Source organism: Mustela erminea, chromosome 15 (assembly GCF_009829155.1).
Source record: "Mustela erminea isolate mMusErm1 chromosome 15, mMusErm1.Pri, whole genome shotgun sequence".
NCBI classification, from domain to species: Eukaryota; Metazoa; Chordata; class Mammalia; order Carnivora; family Mustelidae; genus Mustela; species Mustela erminea.
In genome coordinates, this window is record NC_045628.1 from 73,702,479 (window position 1) to 73,726,065 (window position 23,587).

A 23,587-nucleotide genomic window follows, 5' to 3' on the forward strand; every position below is an offset into this window, starting at 1 on the left:
TTTAAAAATTTTAATAAATAAATAAATAATATAATAAAATAAAATTTTCCCTAAACATTCCTTTGCTCCTCAAAGTGTTCAACTTTACTCATGTAGTCTAACATAAGGCCCAGGGTTAGCCATTAGCGCCTATGTGTATTAACACATATGCACATAACAATTCCTTATCTCTATAGCCGTGTGCTCATAAAGGCAAATTGGATACACAAGAAGGAAGGATTTCATCATTCCCAGTTTGGATTAACATTCCCAGTTAATATCTATATGGTCTCATGATGAGCTTGAAGGCAGACACAGTGGGTTTGCCTGTCCCCATCCCACAAGGACTCATAAAGACTAGATCTGTTGAAACATATCCAATCCTCCCTTGCTTGTGGAAATCATTCAGCCATCAGCACGTGCCCTTTTCTCTTTCTTCTTGTGGATCCCCAAACTCCAGGCTTTGCACACTGCATTTATTCCTTCTCAGTCTATTCCAAAACCTGTTGGTTAACATACAAAAACAAACAGATCTAGGTTAGGCGTTCCTCTGGATGTGCTTTTCTTCTTGCATCCCAACCCACAAAAGACAGCAGCTGTCAACAACTACCAAACTCTGGCCTTTAAAAGCATAGTGCCTGGTCTCAAAGCAAAGATGTTTTATTTACTGGATATTTGTGAGTATCCTGGAGCTAAGTGACCACACAGAAATGTTTTAAAGAACTATTCTCTAAGGAGAAACCAACTTATAGAGCAGGAAGTGAAGACTTTTACCATCATGGCTTCTCCCTGCCCTCAGGATACCTCCTGCCTCATCTGGCATTCAAGGCCCCCCTTACTGAGGCCTTGCTGCCTCTCTAGTCCTTTTCCACAACTGCTCCATCAAGAGCCCTCTACTGCCTGCTCTCTAACTTTGTTGTTGTCTCCATCCATGCCTGGAATGCACTCTCTTTACCTTGTCTAAATGTTATTTCACCCCCAATGCAAACTGCTCTTTATCCCCTCTAAAACCTTCCCATACCACTGGGATCTACTTCCCTTCTTTGAATTCAGACACTTACTTATCCTTATGGTTTATTTCCCAAATGTCATATACTTAATTATGACCTTGTTTTGTCTCATCATTGATTTTTCTTATATTTGACTTATAATGACCTTTCTTCTCAACTAGACCATACATTTCCTGAGGGCATGGGCCCTGTTTTTTGCATCTTTGTCTCCCAATAGCACCGAATGGCACACAGTAGGAACTCAATATATATTCATTGATAACATATGGGGACAAACAGCTCAAGAAACTTCAGAAATCTTATCCTCATGAGAGACTGAAAATAAAAATATATATATACATTCAGTGATGCCATCTCTCTGGAGAAACAAGAAAAAACCCACCTCTCCTCATGGCCTGAGTGTCATTTGCAGGCTCCAGCCCCTCCTCTCCACTCTGCCTCTGACCACCCCTGAAAGAGATTTTCTAACCTGCCCCTGCTCTGCCTTCTGTCCTCTACAACTTGGACTTCTCTGGGTCAGTTATTTAGCACCCATCTTTCATTCTTCTGTGTTTTTTCCCCCATAGAGAACCCATAAGTGGTGATCAAGTCTAAACGCCCTGGTCTACAAGTCTGCTTTTCCCCTGTTATTGCATAGCTATATGACACATCCCTCTGGTTATTCATGCTTTCCCACGGTGTCATCCCTTGTAATGCTTTCATTGCTCCCACTCAGTCCCCTTCCAAAACCCTTACATTCTGCCTTCTTGCTCTCTCCATTATCTACAAACTCCACAGTCCTCAGACCCCTCTGGGAACCTCCTCCTCCTTTCCATACCTTAACTGTAACCAGCTGTCTCCTGATGGCACCATTTCTCCTACAGTGCCAAGAAACTGCTTGTTTTCTCACACCCTTGTTAAATGAGATAGGATAGATCACAGCTTGGTACTGAGTAGGGGGCTTCAGAAATGGTAGCTATTAGTAGTCCATCATTATAATTATCATTGTTGCTATTCCTCAGATCAAGAAATGAGGTCATCTTCCTCCCCACTCCTCCATCTTTTGGAGAAGACCATGATCTCTGGAGTGCATGCTGCCTGGGAAGATCACCCTTGATTCCCTATTAGAACTGTCAGTGGGGCCTCTGGTACATAAATGTGCTGTCTTCCCTTTCTCCACCAGCCCCACCTCTTCTCACTTCCTTCCCTTTGCATTGTAGATATATATCTATATATCTATATATAGATATATAGATATATATTTTTTTGCCTTGTAGATTTGATGGCGTAGCATCTCCATCCCACTCTTGCCCAAACTCTGAATTTTCTTGTCTATCTTTCTTCTTCTCTGACCTGCCCAAACCAATCTCACTCCTACTTGATATCAATTCTGCTTTCTCTACGCCAGCACCTGAGCAACTAAGCCCCAATTCAACTTGTTAATGTTTATACAGGAGATTTGTCATACATTTTGTATGATAGGCTATTCTGAAGTTTTCTTTCTGTGATATATTGTTCAAAGCAACATGTAATTTCAGAGAATCTTATTTGCCTCAAACTCTGATAGCAGTGAAAACATTGACCTGGCCACAGGCTTCTTGATGCCTAATGCTATAGCTATAGGTCTTGAAAATAAATTGGGAAGAATTTTATCTTTTTTATTCTGTTAGAGAGTTTTAACAGCACAGGAATTTACCTGTTCCTTAAAAGTTTGATAATGATTAAAGCTGATTGGTTTTCATGTGGAGTTTTCACCTTTGAAAGTGAGGATCTTTATGAAATAGGAGTTATTTAAACTGACAGATTCAGTAATAGAACTGGGAAGGAATACTTCACTGTAGGCAGTTCTTTCAGTTCTAGATTGTTCTTCAACTGTTTACTCTTTGTTGAGAACATCTTTTGGGCCTTTCATATTGAATTTCCTGGTTACTGATTATAAATGAAAACAATTACTTAAGAGATGGCTGAATGGCTTACTTGGGCACAAAATTACATTCCTCTTACCTCAAGACTGTCTCAGACAGTTTTGTAACTTACAAATCCTGCCTGAGTTTTCAGCCTGCTGGTCTTCCATACAGATTTAAGACTTGCCAGCACCCCCAGTCACATGAACCAATTTCTTAAAATAAATCATATACATATGATGTGTATAAACAACACAGATACATATTATATAAATACATGAATACAGACACATCCATGCACACACATACACACACACACACACGCACGCACACACACACATATACACTATTGGTTCTGTTCTGGAGAACCCTTACCAACATACATAATCCAAAGTTTTTTGCATTTACAATCGTCCCTTCACTTTCTGTGGACCATGGTCTATTGTTATTTTCTTTCCTTTGAAGTCCAAAGCAACATAATTTATCGTTCAGTAGCTAAAGTTTTATAAGCACTTCGGAGTACATAACCCCTTGGGTGCTTTCAAACAATAAACTCATACAGTTTGGGGGAGGCAATATTTTTTTTAAATAGTAAGACCTGGGAAAATGTTCACAAAATGATATAAAATATTTTAAATCTATACAAATATATTATGAATCTACAATGTAGAGAATCTGTAAATGATTGTTGCATCATGCTTAATGCACTGGTTCTTTTTTTGGTTCTGATTTTTCTTTTTGTTTTTTAGCTATTTTTTTAGGTTTTTTATTTATTTGACACAGAGATAGAGAGTACAAGTAGGCTGAGCAGGAGGCAGAAGGAGAAGGAGAAGCAGGCTCTCCGCTGAGCAGGGAGTCTAATGTGGGACTCAATCCCAGGACCCTGGGATCATGACCTGAGCCGAAGGCAGCTGCTTAACTTACTGAGCCACCCAGGCGCCCCGATTCTGATTTTTCTTAAACTTCATTCCAATTAGATGTGATCTCAATTTGGATTTTTTTAAAGTAAAAAACAAAACTGGGGGGAAAAATATGGGCATTGTTACTCTCCTTGAGGTGGAATTACGTATGGAATGTTTAACTCCTTTTTGTAATGAATGTGTGTTGCTCTTATAATAGAAAAAAAAAAGATTCTGAAAAACAAATACTTGCTTTTACATAATACAATTAAATTAGAGTTGGAAATTTTGAATAATGTGGATGAAATTAAAGAAATATTGAAAAAATTAAGAAATTGAAAACTTAGGGGTGTAGGAATTTAAGTTTATTTCTCCAGTACCACAGACAAATATGCATGCAGGGCAGACAGAGGGACAGGAGTACAGATAGCAGGATTAACCATCACACAATGGAAGGAAACATATTTAACTTCTGGAAGAACTAAGCCCCAAAAGTCTGAACATCAATTAATGAAATATGACAATTTTATTAAAAAGGAAGGCTGTTAATTGGGGCCTGAGGTCCTGGGAGTATAAGCACTATGTCAGCTCATGAGCCCCAGCTGGAAATACCCCAAATGAAATGGAAGGATGAAGTTAGGAGTGGATGAACAAGAAGGAAGTTTGGGGGAACAAAATGCTCTTCACAAAAACTGAATGATAAAGGAACTCAATGACTCAGCTCTTAATGCTGATTTTTTTTTTTCTTTTAAAAAGGAATAGACAGGGGGCGCCTGGGTGGCTCAGTGGGTTAAGCCGCTGCCTTCGGCTCAGGTCATGATCTCAGGGTCCTGGGATCGAGCCCCACATCGGGCTCTCTGCTCAGCAGGGAGCCTGCTTCCCCCTCTGTCTCTGCCTGCCTCTCTGCCTACTTGTGATCTCTCTCTCTGTCAAATAAAATAAAAAAATCTTAAAAAAAAAAAATTTTTTAAATAAAAAAAAAAAAGGAATAGACATTCATAAGAAGTTAAATCGAAATGTATTGAATCTGACAACACAACCACAGAAGATGAGAAAGATGTTCAGAAATACATGTAAACTTTGAGAAACTTTACCAATCAAATACCACCCAGGAAAATAAACCCTTCTGGGATAAAAATCCTTTTACTTAATCATGTAAAGGCTTTAGGAGTATTTCAGGAGAAAGGTACCCAAGAAATTTCAAGTTATTTTTATTACTTTTATTGGAAAGGCCATTTCTCTGCTTTAAGGCTGAATTTTCTGATGCAAGTTCGGTGGCTTTGGGGTGAATCTGAATGCAGTTTTCAGAGCAGTGAGAAAAATCATGCAGTGTTAAGATGCCAAGCTTTCTCCAATAAATCTTTTGAAAATAACTGATAAAGATGCTTAGGGCTTCTCTGAATTCCTGTGAGGTTTAGCATTCAAAGAAGCTGGTAGTTTTGGAATAGTGCTTTCCTTTGATTACAGACTGTTGGATTCTCAAATGCCGCATAGCAATATAAGAGCAAAATATATTCATTTTTAACTCACAGTGGACAAAATACATAGGTACCGTCTTCACTTTGAGGCTGAGAAGGTAGATCTGGATGCATCAGCCCAGTTATCTTCTTGGCTATTCTTAATGATCATTACCAATACCAATTACCAATGTGTCATTCACTAGGGAGGGAAATGATAATATAAGCCATTTCAGGCATTTGGCAAAGGTAATCAAATACCAGGAGGAAGAAATGGGATAGAGCAGAAATAAATACAACAAAAGTCCTCATAAATCAGGAAGTCCAATCTAACCAATGACCAGTGAAATACATAATAGCACATAGTAATTAATATCATACCATTCTAATGCAGGGGGAAACTAGTATTGTTTCTGGAGTTTGTACATTTTGAGAATTGTTGAGTGTTTGGGATTTTAATGCTGCTCTGTAACACAATTTTTACTCTTTAAAAGACTTTATTTATTTTGGGAGAAAGAGAACACAAGCACAGGGATGGGGCAGAGGGAAAGGCAGAGGGAGAATCTCGAGCAGAGTCCACACTGAACACAAAGGCCAAAGTGGGGTTTGATCTCATGACCCTGAGATCATGACCTGAACCAAAACCGAGTCAGACACTTAACCAACTGAACCACCCAGATACCCCTGAACTTTAATTTTTTTTTTTTTTGGAATTTGACTTTTTAGAAAATATTTACTTATTTAAGTAATCTCTACCCCCAACATGGGGCTCAAACTCATGATCCCAAGATCAAGAGTGGCATGCTTCACCAGCTGAGCCAGGCAGTCACCCTCTCCCCACTTTTTTTTCTTCACAAATTGAACTTTGAAAATTTCCCCTATATACCAAAAATTGCTCATTTAATAATAATAATAGTCTACACATACCATGTTTTTTTTATACCAGACATCATAGTTAACAAGTATTATCTCACCACAACCCTCTAAGATAGAAGATCGTTTCTATCCCCATTTTGCAAAAGAGAAAACTAAATTATAGAGAGGTTAACTTGCCTAAAGTTATACAACTATTTGGTGACAGACCTAGGATTCAGACCCAGTTAATCAAGCTTAAATATTAAGGCCTTTATACTAATACACCACACTTTGCAGTTTATATTTTAATTGAGCATCTATTAAAGACATACCACCTTGCTTATTTGTGTAGATGATGTGAAGTATGAGACAGGATTTTTAAAAAATGCTTTTAATAAATAAAATTTGGTATTTTTCTCTTTCCAAAACCCCATGCATATATACATAGCATTGCTTAGCGTTTTGCCTCAGTCTTTGGTGCCATCTGTACTGAAAATCCCTAAAATAGTGAAAATAGCTTACTGGCAGAGAAGAGCTGATATTATGACACTTAATACTTATCTTTCCCGATGGTTGGATCTGGATCCACAGGAGCAAACATATGGCTTAGTGATGGCTCTCTAGGCTGCAGGCTTGTGCTGCAAACTTCCTGTTGTGATATCACTAATGAGAGAGTTCCATGCCCAGCCTACCCTCCCATTTCTCCAAGAGACAATTTCCTGGTGGAAAGAGGCATGTTAAAGGCCAAGACTCATCTCTGGATTGCCTTGGATTTCCTCTCACTATTACTAAAGTCTAATAATAATAACAACATTAATTAGACACGTTTCTTAGCACTGCCCTATACAGCACTAATTTGTAATAATATTCTCACCACAGAAATATTTGTATTAAAAATAGAGACTATATAAATCCATTATAGTGAGTCAGAGTATAATTAGAACAGTGAAGCAAGTGAAATTACCAACATTCAACCTTTTGGACCTACAAAAAAATGTTTTCTTATATACAATGAGTATAGTACATAGAGTGTCCTAAGTTCTCTGCCAATGAACCAACTTCCCATAGGGCACTTTGCTCAATCTCAGTGAGGTTTAACTCTTTGGTCTCTCTGCCATTATTGGATATTCTTGTGGTTCAAGGAACTCACCAAATTAAAAAGGGTACATTGGTGACATTGCCTCCAATACTGCAAGGCCTCATGGAAGAGCTGAAGGCTGATGTGAAATGCAGGTTTAGTGGCTTGTGGCCTCCCCAAGGGAATGTCATGAAGCACAAGGTGAAAATCAGCTGCCATGTAGGGCCATGCAAGAAATAAGACATTATGAAGAGCATCATAAGCATCATTGTTGCACTGGGAAAATAGAACAGACACATGTCACAACTTTGGGAAGTATGACAAAAATGAGTAACTGTCAAGATTGCATTTTCATGGGGATTAACCCCTGGCAACCCCTGTTTCCAGAAAGAATCCTCTATATTAAACAGATATGCATGAAATAACAGTGATTAGTCTATACGTTGTGGGGACTATGATGGGCAAGGCACTGTGCTAACTGCTCTGGATGTATGTATTAGGGTTCTCCAGAATGACAGAACCAGTGGGATGTACATACATTTCAATCTACTTTGAGGAATTGCCTTCCACACTGTTGAGGCTGACAAGTTCGAAGTCCATATGGCAGACCAGGAGAATAGAGACTGTCAGGTGGGAGTTGATGCTGCCATCTTGAAGCAGAATTTCTTCCTCAAGAAATCTCAGTGTAATGCTACGCCTAGAGCTTTTCAGTGGATGGGATGCTGCCAATTCAGAGTGTAGAGGATAATCTCCTCTACTTAATGTCTTTTGATTATACATGTGGACCACATCTACAAAATACTTTCAGAGCAATCCCTAGATTAGTGTTTAACTGAATAGCTGAGTACTATGGTCTAACCCTGGTGACAGCTTAAATTCATCACCACATGTGTGCTATTTTCTCCTCCTGAAAAATCTGTGAGGATGTTGTCATTTTATCCTCATTTTACAAATAATGAAGTCCAAGAAGGTCAAGAACTTGTTCAAGGTAATAAAGTTTGTAAGGGATGGAGTCGTGTTTTGAAACTAGGGAATTTAATTTCAGAGTCTGTGAATTTGACGACCGGGCTCTTTTGTCTCACAAACTAGTAAGGATTTTATGCTAAGGATGCAGAAGTTGAAAAGGCAAAACCCAGCAAAACGTAAAGCCAAAAAGAGGTCAGTATTAGAGAACCACAGGTTTCCCAGCACCATAGCCAACCCCCCGCCCCAGCCATCTCATCGTTCAGTGAACACAAGCTGAGACATATTAAACGAGCCACTCTATAAATAGAAGATTATAACATAGTGCATACAGCGCTACCAGCTTGTGTGGAAAAAAAAAAAAAAAAGTCCGATCAATTTAGATTACACTTAAGACAGAAATCAAGGGAAGAGTAAAAAAGTTCTCCCCTCTGCCATTCCACACAGTCTCCTTCCAAGGTTTCCTTCCAACAGCAGCATTAGCAGTATCTGGGAAAGCTGCTTCCTCAGAGCTATGACAATGGGCGCATAGAAGGATGTGGGACTTGAGAACTCCAGGGAAAAGCAAGTCGACGGCTAGTTGGAGGGTGATTTTACAGTTGCTGGAGGATCTCCCTCACCTACCAAACAAATGCCTCTCTCCCACTGACACCCTCCCTTTCCCATTGACCATTGGTGGCACTTGCAAAACCTTTCCATGTCCCTAAAACTCTCAGCTCTGCTTGCATATGTATTAGCAGAAGACCTTGTTCCCACCTGGGGAGGAAAATAGAGGCCAGTAGAGACTACCTTCTTAATCTTCTCATACGACCACCAAACACAGATCTGTACCAGTCCTCCCAGGCTTCCTCTGTAAGATGACCCCTTGTCTTGTGCTCTGGATTCCAAATATCACTGCCATCCAGCACCTCTAGAACATACCTTGTCAGTCTCAATTTCCTTTCCCTCTCTTAATTTTTTCAACTTTTTTATTTTTTTTCCTCCCCGCTGCCTGCAAGTAGAATGAAGGCTTCCACCATCTTAAAAAAAAAATACCTTGTTTCTACATCATTGTAATAAACATAAATAGAAAAAAATGCTTTACAAATAGGAAAATTTGATCAGAGAAGGTAGGATAAAACAAGTATATTCTGATTACAATAAATACATCTTACATATCAGGTTATAAAGATTATAGAGGCACCTGGATGGTTCATTCAGTCAAGTATCTACCTTTGGCTCAGGTCATGATCCCAGGGTGCTGGGCTCAATCCCCACGGCGTTGGGCTTCCTGCTCAGGGAGGAGCCTGCTTTTCCCTCTCCTTCTGCCCCTCCTCCCTGTTTGTGCTCTTTCTCTCTTTCAAATAAATAAATCTTTTAATAAAATAAAGATGTTATAAAAAGATAGAAAAAAATAGATTCCTTCCAAATCCTAACCAAAATGCAGTGTACATCACATAAAGAAAACATGGAGACAGGAAATATTACAAGAGAGAAGAAAAGGAAGTTTCATAGAGATAAAAAGTTCAGTTTACCAGGAAGATACAAAAAATTCTAAATCTGTATCTGTTTAAATATACTCTTTTAAATTTGCGTATTCTTCTAAATATAGACAGCAAAAATTAACAAAAGAGGAAGTATATATCAGTAATGTACTGTGGGTTTTAACATACCTCTACCTGTAATTTACAGAGCAAGCAGATATACACAGTAAGATTTCAGATGGTTTGATTAACGTGCTCTGACATATCAATAAACTGTGCTATCAGTTGAATGTAGAAATGCACTATCACTCTCCCTACAAATACATTCAGCCAAAACAGGCACACACACATACCCAGAGACATTTACAAGAATATTTATAGCATCACTATTTCTAATTGTCAACAACTAGAAACAGGCAATAATACCAGGGCAGATGAAATAGAGGAATTATTGTATCTATCGATCTATCCATACCTTACCTCAATTCTGCTTCTCCTAGAGCTACCAAAACTTTTCTTTCTTTCCTTATCTGACAATCTCGAGTACACATATTATCAAGGAAAAAAAAAAAACACTAGCTCTGTTTCCTCACTTTTATCGCACTGCTCAATCCTTAGCAATATTCCCAGCCCCCATCTTGCCACTGAAATTGTTCTGGAAAAGGCAGCAATTACAAAACTCTGTTATCTTGTTTCTTTTTCTTTTCCCCATTATCTTGTTTCCTATTCCTGTTCTAGGTTGGTTTCTCAGCATCACATGAAATCAATGGTTACTCCCTTCAACCTTACAATTCCTTTTTTCTTAATTTATTTTTTATTTTAAAAAGTTTTAAAATGTGTTTATTTTAAAATTTAAATTTTAAAATTTTATTTTCATCCCAGTATCGTTAACATGCAGTGTTCTAGAAGTTTCAGGTGTACAGTACAGTGATTCCACAATCCCATACATCACCAGCTGCTCATCCCAAGGGTTCTGCTTAATTTCTTGATTTCTCTCTTCGTTCTCTTTCTGATGCTAAAAACTTCTCTTTTTCCTCCCCCCACCCCGCTCCCCCACAGTGTCTTCCACATCTTCCACAGCCTCTTGTTCTGTCACTGCAGGCACACTAAGACCTGAGGCCTCATCTCTGCTCCTGCTGGGAAACAATATTCAGTCTCACAGCTTTACTGCCATGGCTGTGCTGAGGCAGTAGGTACATTGACATGTTGAACATGGACTCTGAAGTCAGCTAACAAGTTAACTCTGCCCAGAGAAGTCTCTAAACCCCAACCCTTCTCCTGAGCTCTAATCAGATGGACCCCAAAAATTAACTTGACTCAGTTCATAACTGTGTAGTGAGCCAATTTGCATCCATTTGCCTTCATAAGCTTTTGAAAGCTCATATCCTATTCTTATAACATCAGACCCAGTTTATGCATTTCTCAGATTTGCTTGGCTATGTTGTCTGCTTGGTGATAAAATGATGTTTTGTTGGTGCAGAGAAATGATGTCCATCTTTAATTGAAGAGAAGCTTGCTGAACTCTGTCCTTGCCCTCATGACGGAGGCTGATCTCTTGTTGTGCTAGGCTGCCTGGCACTTGGCCCTGCTTCCATAAGTGGCTGGTTTTGATTTCCCAAGTTGTTAGAAGCAGGAGCAAACCATGTCTCATCTCACACCTCTGACCTCATACTACAAGGCTCTCTCTTCTGCCCTTGTGCTGTCACTGCTAAAGTGCAGGTTCCAAAAGTTTCATAAGCTCCTCAACCCGCCCATCCCACTGGCTTTCCAGGATGGGTCTTTCAGAATGCAGTTTGCAAAAAGTGCATGAAATGTTGCTGGCTCATGCAAGTGCCACTGCTCTTGGGGGAAAAAAATAACCGGAAATGTGGGGGAGTTATACCCCAATGGTGGAAAGAAGGGGAGGCTGTTCAGTGAGTGAAAGGAGCTAACAGATTCTTCTCCCTTCTCCTCTCTGAGAGACTATTCTGAGACCCAGTATTCCCATTTTCCTTCTCTGGAGTTGTCCTACACAACTGAGGAACCGATAAGTTTCCTGGTAAAGTCTAAACAGCTTGGAATGCACTCCTTTGTACTTGCACTCTCTCATCCCCTACTTCGCTTACCTGGTTCCTTCTCTTTTGCTTCCCTGTATTACACCCCCTCAGCAAAACTTTGACACCTAAGTATTGACTTGGGCTCAGTACTCCAGGGAAACCATAAAATAAATATTCACCACATAAAGGAAAAGGGAGTATAATCTTCTTGATTCTCTAGTAAGTGCAAGTGGTTTTGCTAAGTGACTTCCCTTTATCTCTTTGAATCCGCACATAAATCTGTGCAATAGATGTTATTTTTCTCCTATTACAGTGAAGAACTGAAGCTCAATGAGGCTTAAGTAACTTGCTCAAGGTGGCACGGAGCTAAGGTGCTAACACCCGTGTGTCTGGCTTCCAAGGCAGTATTCCTCCCCCTGTTCTTTACTGTCTCTACTCTCAGGATGTTGGGGCCTGGGGATTCTATGAAGGTTACCTGTGGTAATTCACTGCTGGAATCTTCAGAAGCTTTGAGAATGATTCAGTGAAGAACATTTTAAGTACCCAAGCATAGCACCGTCAGAGAGTCCTAAGATGACAGGGTGAGCAGTCAACAAAAGCAGATGGCTAAACACCCTTATTATTTGACATTTAGATATCACTTGTAATGTCATTTCTAAACAGAATCCCATTAATGAGCCAACGAAAGTAGCTGCTGCAGGAGACACAGAGATCTTAATGGAGAAACAAGGGCGGGGAGCTCTGCCCCACCCAAGCCCAACTCGGGCTCCATCGACATGTGAAACCACTTGGCCAGGCCCATCTAGATCATCCAGATCCGTCTGTTTCTCCTCATAAAGATCTTTGAGAACAACGAGTACAAAGGTTTAGCTAGAAAATTAATCTCGAGATGAAGTAGAGGGATCCTGACTGCCAGAGACGGACAAGGGAGGGATTTCCTCATCCTGCACAAACTGTAATTGGCAGAGTTCTGCGTGTGTCCAGAGGTTCGGGCCAGGATTGCTCTTTGGAAATTGGAGACAGACTGAATTTTGACCCTAGGATGGCTCTCAGCATCTCTCCAGGTTGTGAATTACAAACTGAACCTTTTCAAAGTGTCCTTCCTATGGGAAGGAGATGTCTTCTTGTGTGATTAAAAAGTCATACTGTTTACAGATCTAATCGTTTTCTCTTGGTCTGATAAAGTGCTGGGAGATTGACTCCTTGAACATGCGCATACTTGGAAAAGCTGGTGGATTGTGAAGAAAGCATTAATACCACCTGCCTGATATTGAAACTCTCACCTTTAACCTTGATGAGCATCCCAGAGGTCTTCAGGAACTCTGCTATGCCACAGGAGGTTTGCTCTCCCAGCATCATTGCCTGCAGAGGTCTTTTCCTCTTCCGTATGGTCCCTGCATGCTGTTCTGTCACATCGCTGCAAAGCCAAAACCTTCACCTAAAGATCAGCACTTGTCTCTGAAGATATGTAAACCCCTCATCTCTCAAACCACTCTCCCACAAAAACCTGTTCAAAGAGCTTAAAACACATTGTCTCAAATTGTCATATCACCTGGAGGTCCTGACAAAATGGTCACATTCTGATTCAGTAGATCATAGTAGGGGGTTGGGCGCTGAGATCCTGCGTTCCCAGCATGCTCTCAGGATATGTTAATGCTGCTGATCTGTGAACAAAGTTTAGAATAGGGAGAGCTTAAAAGACCACCTTGATTCTTTTTTGAGTTTGAAGATTATTTGGTCTGTAGAAAAATTGTCCCTTGAAACTTCCTCCTTCTTACCAACAAGCTGTTCTGGGCACCACTGCAGAAATTTTCAAACAGATGGGGACAAAGTTAGAAACACTGAGAACATCACATAAGAGCTGTTCTTGTTGGCTGCATTGTTTTAGCTCTCGGCGCAAGCACAAACTGAATGCTGACCTAAAGGCTTATTCTCCAAATTACATACAAAAATGGATTTTGCTGATGCTACTTGACTAATGTGCTTGTTCCTGAGACCACCAGGTTCATTTTATTCCATTTCAAATTGGTAATTTTTCTTTGGGCAATTTCAATTATTGTAAGGGGGTAAGAAGATTTAAATGTTAAAGCGCATAAACAGAAGCAGCTCAATTGTGTATTTAAATTCTATATTTGTTTAACAGAAGTAATACTTGTTATTCTGCCTCTATTTTAGGGTTTTCATTTTCTGCCTGGAGAATTCAGTCATTTTAATGTCTTTAGGAAAAAAAAAAAAAACTATTGTGGAAATGCAGCTAGTCCAAAACATGTTTCACTGTCTAGAACAGATGAGGGAAAAGGGTTTTGAACTAGGCAGTTCTTTCCAGATGCTTTAGAAATGCTTACTTAATATGTATTGTCTTTTACCCAAAGAGCATAGACTTGTATTATCTTATATAGAAAAATACCTTACTTGGAGAAAAATAAAGATAAACATGTGGTTACACATAAACTATACCAGTTCTTAGATTTAGCCCTTATATTCATTTTTGAAAACTGCCTGCCTAGATCAAATCCTTACCACCACATTTCAGTAACAGCCTCCTGGTTACTATCCCTGTCTCTAGAAGCTATTTATTCTAAGTAGATATCTATTCCAAAACACATTTGCCAAAATCTCCTTAATTTGAGATTAAGACCTTAAAAACCATTTAGCATATCATTCTCCTATTTCAAGACATTTGTTTAAAGCCTACCCACTGTTCAACACCCTTCATCGTATAAATGAACAGCCAAAATCTCAGATCTGAGGGACTAGTATTTTGCTCAGCAGGGACAAAATAAGGAGCCCTACCTCAGTAAGTTAGTCTTAATTATTTCTCTCTGTCCATATTGACCTATGCATTTAACACTGAATTCCATTTCTTTAATAAATACAGAATTCAAGCTATCTATTTATTCTTCAATGAGTTTTGGCAGTTTGCATATTCAGAGGAATTTCTATTTCATCCATGCTGTTACATTTATGTGCATAAAGTTCTTTATAATATTCCCTTAGTACACATTTAATGTTTGTTGTATCTATAATAATACCATCATTTTTCCTCCTAATATTGTAATTTGTGTCTACTCTCCTGTTTTTTGGTTTTAGTTTTTTGGTCAATCTGTACAAAGTTTTACCCTATCTTACTGCTCTTTTGAAAAAGCCAGTTTCTGGTTGTACTTATTATTTTTCTGTTTTCGATTTTATGGATTTCTGCTTTCTATTATTTTCTTCCTTCTGATAACCTTGGCTTACTCTGTTCTTCTTTTCTAGTTCCCTAAATAGAATTATATTATTAACTTGAGGCCCCTTTTTTTCCTCATATACGCATTTAATGACATTTTTTCCCTCTTAAGTACTATTGTAGTTTAACCTCACCAACTCTGATATGTTGTATTTTCATTTTCACTCAGTTCACAATGTTTTCTGATTTTCTGTGAGACTTGCTTTCTGGCAAGTGGATTATTTATTACCTAATTTTTATCTAAACTGTTATCTAATTTCTAAGAATTGAGGGATTTTCCAGTTATTTTTCTGTTATTGATTTCTAGATTAATTCCATTATGGTTAGAGGATATATAGAGGATTGCATGATTTCAATAATTTTAAATGTGTTAAGGTTGTGTTATGACCCAGTATATGTTCTATCTTGATAAGTGGTCCCTGTGCAGTTGGAAAAAATTTGTGTTCTGTTGTTCTTTGGTGGAATGGTGTTGCTCATGTCTTCTACAGTCTTATTTTTTGTCTACTTGTTCTATTACTGAAAGAGGACACTGAAAGCTTCCAGCTATAATTGTGGGCGTATTTCTCCTTGAAGTTCTTCCAGTTGTATTTTAATACCACTTTTGGTTTTGGTTTGATTTTTCTGTGTATGCATACATATTAAAGATTGTATGTCTTCTTAGTGTATTGACCTTATTACATAATGACACCCCTTGGTAATTTTCCTTGTTCTAAAGTCTACTTTGCTTAATATTAATAGAGACAATCCAGCTTTTTTTTGATAAGTGTATGTTACATATTTTTCTTTTTACTTTTAACCTATCCATACCAGGATGTTTCAAGTGGGTTGTTTCTCAATAACATATATTTGAGTCTTAGTTTTTTTGTCCAACCTAATGATCACTGTCTTTTGGTAGGCTTAGACCATTCAAATTTAATGTAATTATTGATAAGTTATTGTTTTGTCATTATTTTTCTTTTTATCCCCTCTATTTTATTTGCTCCTTTTCCCCTTTTGTGGATTTTTTTTAAATCATCCTTCCTCCTAATTTATTTCCCTTTGTGGATTTTTAAAAAATATTTAGCTATATACTTATATTCCATCTTATCTACTTTTTGTCTCTATTGTCTTTTCTTAGGGGCTGTTATAGGCATTACTACATACATATGTCACTTTTTAACAGTTTACTAAAATTAATATTTTACCTTTTCTGAAATGTAGAAACTGTATTCTCCTCCATTTTATGTTAGATTTATAGTTGTCATATTACATCTACAGGTATTAAAACCTTACCAGACAGTATTATAATTTTTGTTATCATACATATTCTAAAGAATTTGAGGAAAAAATAATGTCATATTTACCTAGTTATTTACCACTTATGTTGTGCTTCCTTCATGCCTAATTTTTATTTTTCCTGTAGTGCCTCCTTTAACATTTTTTTTAGAGAAGGCCTACTTTTGACTAGTTCTCTTAGTTTTCTTTCAACTCAGACTGATGTCATTATTGCTTCATTCTTAAAGATATTCTTACTGGATAGAGAACTGGGTTGACAGTTCATTTTTTACACTGCTTTTAAAAGGTGTCACTTTATTCTAGCGTTCATTGTTTCTCATGAAAAATCCAGTCATTCAAATACAATGTGTAATTTTTTTTTCTGACAGCTTTTAAGATTTTGAATATTGATTTTCAGCAGTATAGTTAAGATGTATCTGGGCATGGTTTCCTTTGAGTTGATCCAGTGCAGGGTTCTTTAAGTTTCCTGAATCTGTATATTTATGTCGTTTTCCAAATTTTGGAAATTTTCAGCCATCATTTCTTCAATACTTATTCTGCATTATATTCTACTTATATCTATTCTACTTATATCTTCTCCCCTCCTAGGTTTCAACTGTCATGAATGTTATGTCTTCTTATACTATTCCACAGGACTCTCATACTCTGTTCAAACTTTTTTCCCTAAAATATTTTTCTCTGCCTTTCAAATTGGATAATTTCTATACTCTATTCAAGTTTACAGATTCTTTTCTGTGTCATTACTTTTAGTTCTAAAATGTCCATTTTATTTTTTTTACAGCTTCTCTTCCCCTGCTGAGAACTACTGTGTTTCCATTTGTTTCAAGGGTGTTCAACCTTACTTCATGAAACACAGTTACTGTAGCTGGTTTAAAGTTTTGTTGGACTTAGATCATCAGGATTCACATCACCACCAGGTATGCAGTTGTTGAAAGTTTTTTCCTTATGAGTTATTGAGATTTTCTCTCTTCTTTGTATATCAAGTAGGTTTAAATTGTATTCTTGACATTTTACATATAATGTTTTAAGACTCTGGGTCTGTTGGAAATCCTCTGAGATGTAGGGCTTCTATTTCCAGCCAAGTTGAAATAACAGAAACCAGTTTCATCATCTCTTAAAAATAACCCTCCCCTTCAAAACAAAGGACAAAATATAGGCAACTGTGGTTTTTAAGACACAGATACCAGGCCATTAAGGACAGCAATCTGTAAGAGATAGGAAACAAGGGAAGCCCTAAAATTACCCTTTTTTAATTCTGTAAGACAGTTATCAGGCCATGATGCTGGAAGTGGAGGCCAAAGCAGAACCCAATTTATTCGCTGAGGTGAGTAGATTAAGCTCAGCATCCATTGAGACCAACTTGGCTAGAGTTTACAGTACAAATAACCAGAGATGAGAGAACTACCCAAAAAGGGAACTCTGGAGATCTGCAGGGGTAGTGAGTGTATATGTGTGAGAAACTAAATGCATGCTAGCAAATAACCACCCAAAAAGTATCAGAGAAAACATTCTTTGGTGTTCACAGAGGACAGGAATATGACCTGTTTCCACCAGCCAGAAGGGAAAACCTTATAACCCATGAAACATCTAGTAAAGTACTCAGAAGTATCTTATTTCAGTAGTGAGGAATAATTAGCCATAGGTTAAATGCTGCTCTGATTCTGCCTAAACATGTCTTACAAACAAGACATTAAAAGATTAAACTGTTTCTTAATTTCATCCCAGGAAAAAAATTAAGAATATTTATAGGAAAACAAAAATGTCCAGCACCTAACAAGCTAAAATTCACAATGCCTGGAATCCAATTTAAAAATCCTAAATCATGTGAAGAAACAAAAAAAATGCCAATAATGAGTAAAAATCAATCAACCCAGAATTGATATAGGTGTTAGAATTAACAGAGAAGGGCATTAAAAGTTATTGTAACCATATTATATGTTTTCAAAAATTTAAGTAGAGGGGCGCCTGGGTGGCTCAGTGGGCCTGCCTCTCTGCCTACTTGTAATCTCTGTCTGTCAAATAAATAAATAAAATCTTTAAAAAAAATTTAAGTAGAGGCATAAGAAGTTATTTTTGAAATCCAAATAAAATTTCTAGGAGTGAAAATTACAATGTCTAAGATGCAGACTACATTCAATGAGATTAACAGCAGATTAGACATTATTAGAAATAAAGATTATTGAATTTAAAGAGAGCACTAATAACTATTTAAACCAAAATATGGAGAAAAAAGAGTCCAAAAAAAAAAAAGCACTGGTTAACTGTCGCCTAAATTCCAGAAGCATAATATTAGTGTAAATGGAATCTCTAAACTAGAGGAAGCAGGAAGAAAATGAAAATATTTTAAATATTAGAGAGTAAATTCTCCCAGATTTTTTAAATGCTACAAACCCCCACAACCAACAAGTTCAATGAACACAAACTTGCTCAAAACAATGATAAAGAGAAAAGTCTTAAAATCAATCAGAAAAAACGATTAGATATAGAGAAACTAAAGTAACAGTGACATCAGATTTCTTACTGGAAGGCTAACAAAAACACAAGTAGACAGCATTCTAAAAGTCCTAAAATAAAAATTACTATACAGGAATATATCCCCTAATGAAAATATCTTTCAAAATTATAGCAAAATAAAGCATTTTATATATATAAAATATATATATAAAAGCTGAAATAATTCATTGTTAGCCTGAAATAAATATAAAGTCCTCCAGGCACAAGGTATCTAATTATCAGATTAAAAAATATATTTTAAAAAAAGGAATAAAAAATATCATATAAAAAATTTATTTCACTTAAATGTCTTTAAAATTAATTTTTATATATATGGATAAGAAAGCAGGATTCAACTCTATCCTGCCTTTCAAGGCTATATAAGTGTATCTTCATAATATGTGTGTGTATGTGTGTGTACATACATATAGAATCTTGACTTTTATTTATACCAATCAACTATCTTAGTATTAGTTATAAAAAATGTGTTATAATTATATTAACATCATAAAAAGTATAATGCAGAGCAAAGAATATTATCAGAGGTAAAGAAGTTTAATAATGATAAAAGAAACAACTCATAAAGAAGACATAAAATCCTAGTCATTTATGTACCTAATAATAGAGCTTCCAAAGATTTAAAGAAAAAATTAATACAATTGTAAGGAGTAAGGAGAAATAGACAAATCCAAACTTCAATTCAGAGATATCTATACTCCTTTATCAAGAATTTATAGAACATGTAGGTAAAAATTAAAAAATAAATAAAAACGGCTATTTGACACATGAAAAAGTGTTCATCATCATTAGCTGTCAGGGAAATTCAAATCAAAACGACATTGAGCTACCATCTTATGCCAGTTAGAATGCCAAAATTTGACAAGGCAAGAAACAAGTGTTGGATAAGTTGTAGGGAAAGGGGAACCCTCTTACACTGTTGGTGGGAATGCAAATTGGTGGAGGCACTTTGGAAAACAGTGTGGAGGTTCCTCAAAAAATTAAAAATAGAGCTACCCTATGACCCAACAATTGCACTACTGGGTATTTACCCCAAAGATACAGATGTAGTGAAAAGAAAGGCCATATACACCCCAATGTTCATAACAGCAATGTCCACTATAACCAAACTGTGGAAAGAGTCAAGATGTCCTTCAACAGACGAATGGATAAAGAAGATATGGTCCATATACACAATGGAATATTACTCAGCCATCAGAAAGAAATATTACCCACTATTTACATCAACATGGATGGAACTGGGGGCATTATGCTCAATGAAATAAGTCAGACAGAGAAAGACAATTATCATATGGTTTCACTCATATGTGGAATATAAGGAATAGCGCAGAGAACCATAGGGCAAAGGAGGGGAAACTAAGTGGGAAGAAATCAGAGAGGGATCAAAACCACAAGAGACTTTTAATTCTGGGAAAACAAACTGAGGGGTACGGAGGGGAGTGGGAGGGAGAATGGGGTGCCTGGGTGCTGGGTACAAAGGAGGACATGTGTTGTGATGAGCACTGGGTGTTATATGCAACTAATGAATCACTGAACACTACATCAGAAACTAATGATGTACTATATGTTGGCTGACTGAACATAATAAAAGAAAGGAGGGAGGGAGGGAAGGAAGGGGATCTGACTCATCATAACAAACTAAAAAAATGGATATTCTCATATTAATAGATGGAAAAGAAGCATTTAACAAAATCCAACATTCATTCCAATAAAAAACTCAGCATCCCGGAATAGAAGAAAGCCTTCTCAATCCGGTAAACATCACACAGAATGGTGAAAGATGAAATACTTCTCCCTAAGACCAGGAATAAGACAGAAATGTCTGCTCTCACCATTTCTGTTCAGTGTTGTACTGAATGTTCTTTGATGAGTCAAAGAAAGGGAATAAAAAACATTCTGAATTGAAAGGAGGTTAAATCATTTGTAGATAATATGACTATGTAGAAAATCTGATAAAAATTTTACCAAAATAAACAAATAAAAGCTCTTAGAACTAGTGAATTTAACAAGGTTGCAGAATACAAGTTTAATATACCAAAGTTAATTGCATTTCTAAGTATTAAATCATCAGAAATTGAAATTAACAATATAGAATATTCCCAAATATAACATACTTTGGAATAAATCTAACAAATATGCAAAACTTGTACACTAAAAACGAAAAGACATTAATAAGAGAATTTAAAGAGGACCTAAATAGGTAGGCTATGTTCATGGCTCTAAAGACTCAATATTGTTAAGATGTCAGTTCTGGGCCTACCTAGGTGGCTGTGCCAGTTAAGCATCTGCCTTCAGCACAGGTCATGATCTCAGGGTCCTGGGATTCAGCTCTGCCTCAGGCTCTCTGCTCAATGGGGAGTCTGCTTCTCCCTCTCCCCCTCCTCCCTGCTTGTTCACTCTCTCTCTCTCTCACATAAATAAAATCTTTTAAAAAAATATGATGTCAATTCTTTCCAAATTGACATCTATATTCAATGCAATCCAAATTAAAATCTCACTTAGATTTTTTTGGTAGAAATTAACAAACTAATTCTAAAATTTATATTGAAATTTTAAAAATCTAAATTAGCTAAAACAAGTTTTAAAAGAAAAACAAAGAGAATTAACTTTTTCCTGATTTTAAGGCTATTATAAAACAGAAGTAATCAAGACAGTGTCTTGATTTATAAAGATAAATAGATCAATAGAAGAAAGATTCCAGAAATATAGGAACATATCACAAATATTGACAACTGATTTTTGACCAAGGTACCAAGGCCCTACAGACAGTTCAGTGAAAAAATTGAATATTCAATGCAAAAAAGAGATACAACTTCAATCTATACCTCATACCATATATAAAAATTAACATAAATCATAGATTTAAATATAAAATCTAAAACTATTCAACTTCTGAAAGAAAAAGACAAAATGAAAAGACAAGCTACAGACTAGGAAAAAATACTTTGCCCATTTTTAATATTGAGTTGATTATTTCCTTATTGAGTTTCATGAATATTATAGATAAAAGTCTTGTACAGATTTATGTTTTGGAAATATTTTCATTCATTTTGTTGTCTTTTTATTCTTTAAACATAGTCTTTTTTTTTCTTCCAACTTCTTATTGAAATTCCACTTAATTAAACATACGTTTAATATTACACATATAAAATTTAGTGGTTTTCATCATTTACATACATTACCTGGTGGATCATCACAAGTGCCCTCCTTAATACCCATCACCTGTTTAACCCATCTCCACCACCTCCAACCACCTCCCCCTCCAGTAACCATCAGTTTAAACAGTCTTTTAAAGAACAGACATTTTTAATTTTGATAAGGTCTATTTTACCAACTTGTTTATTTATGGGTCATGCTTTTGGTGTCATATTGAAGAAATCTTGACTAACCCAAGGTTACAAATGTTCCCTCCTTGCTTTCTTCTAGAAGTTTTATAATTTTAGGTTTTATATTCAAGACTATAATCCACTTTGAGTTATTATAGGGTACAAAGTATAAAATAAAGTCAAAACAATTTTTTAAAGTTTATAAATATTTAAAAATCAGTAAAGGATTTATATCCAGAACACATAAAAAATATTTAAAACTCAGTAATAAGAAAATGTACAAGTCATGAAATAAACAAAAACAATGAATAGATGCTTCACCAAAGAAGATAATATAGACCATAAATGAGCATATGACAAGATGCTCAATATTACTAGTTATTAATAAAATGCAAATTAAAACCACAATGAAATACCACCACTCACCTATTGGCATGTCTAAAATCAAGAAGACTGGTCAAACCAAATATTGGCAAGGATGTGGTGGAAATAAAACTCTCATGGTCTGCCTCTCATAGGTCAAATTTTTAAATCGTACAGATGCCTTGGAAATGAGTTTGGTAGTTTCTTGGAAAAGTTAAGCACATACTTACTATATGATCCATCCTTCCTCTCTTTATTACCCAAAAGAATAGAAAACATATGTCTACACAAAGCTACCATTAATGATCATAGCAGCTTTTATTAATAGTTCAAAACTATCTACCCATAGAGCTAAATGGACAAAAACATTGTCTATTCACATGTATTAGTTTAATAGGGCTGCCATCACAAAATGGGTGGCTTAAACAACAGATCTTTATCATTTCATAATTCTGAAGGCTAGAAATCCAAAATGTTCATTGCCCAGAGAGCTGTTCTGGGCCTCTCTCCTAGCCTCTTGGCAGCCTCAGGAATTCCTTGGCTTGTAATTGATGTTCACCCTGTGTCTTTATATTATCTTACCTCTGTGCATTTCTCTGTGTCCAAATTTCCCCATTTTATAAGGACACTAGTCATATTGGATTAGGGTGCACCCTAATAACCTCATTTTAACTAGCTTACCTCTGTGCAGACCCTATTTCCAAATAAGTTCACATTCTAAAGTACTAGAGGTCAAGACTTCAGAGTATCTTTTTTGGGTGGGTGAGGGGAGGTGGAGTGGGACACGGTTCAACCTATGACACTATGCAGTGGGTTACTATTCTGCAATAAAAAGCAAAAGCATAAATGATTTTGAAACATTTATAAGTGAAAGAAACCAGACCAGAAAAAAAAGTATATACTGTATGATTCCGTTATCTAAAATTTTAGAAAATGTAAACTAATCTATAAACTGCTTTCTTTGTAGAAGGCAGACGAGTGATTGCCTAAAGCAATGGATATATGGAAATTTTGTTGGTGATGAATGTTTGCTATTTTTATGGTGATAATTATGGTCATGCAGACAAAATGATTCAGAGACAAGATAAATTCTGTCAGCGGAATGAAACCACACGGAAAAATAATCCAGTTATTGGCAGTGTTGGGTATCATTATCCAGGCAGGACAAAGGAACCAGTAGTTCTCCCCTCTGGTTTCACCTTCATGTCAGTTACGTACAGGCATACCTCAGAAATACTGCAAATTTGATTCCAGATCACTGCA

At 36.6% G+C, this 23,587-nt stretch overlaps 1 long non-coding RNA gene across 2 annotated transcripts; it reads right to left on the reverse strand.

The window, feature by feature from the left end:
* On the reverse strand, nucleotides 1–22,505 carry LOC116574426. 2 transcript variants are annotated; one of them, XR_004279289.1, is made up of 6 exons: nucleotides 22,388–22,505; nucleotides 13,176–13,287; nucleotides 12,907–13,040; nucleotides 7,234–7,373; nucleotides 5,302–5,430; nucleotides 1–482 (listed from the first exon to the last, which is right to left on the reverse strand). It is a non-coding gene; the product is annotated as an uncharacterized LOC116574426 (long non-coding RNA). The 2 variants fall into 2 exon arrangements; XR_004279288.1 differs by lacking the exon at nucleotides 5,302–5,430.
* Nucleotides 22,506–23,587: the final 1,082 nt, after the last annotated feature.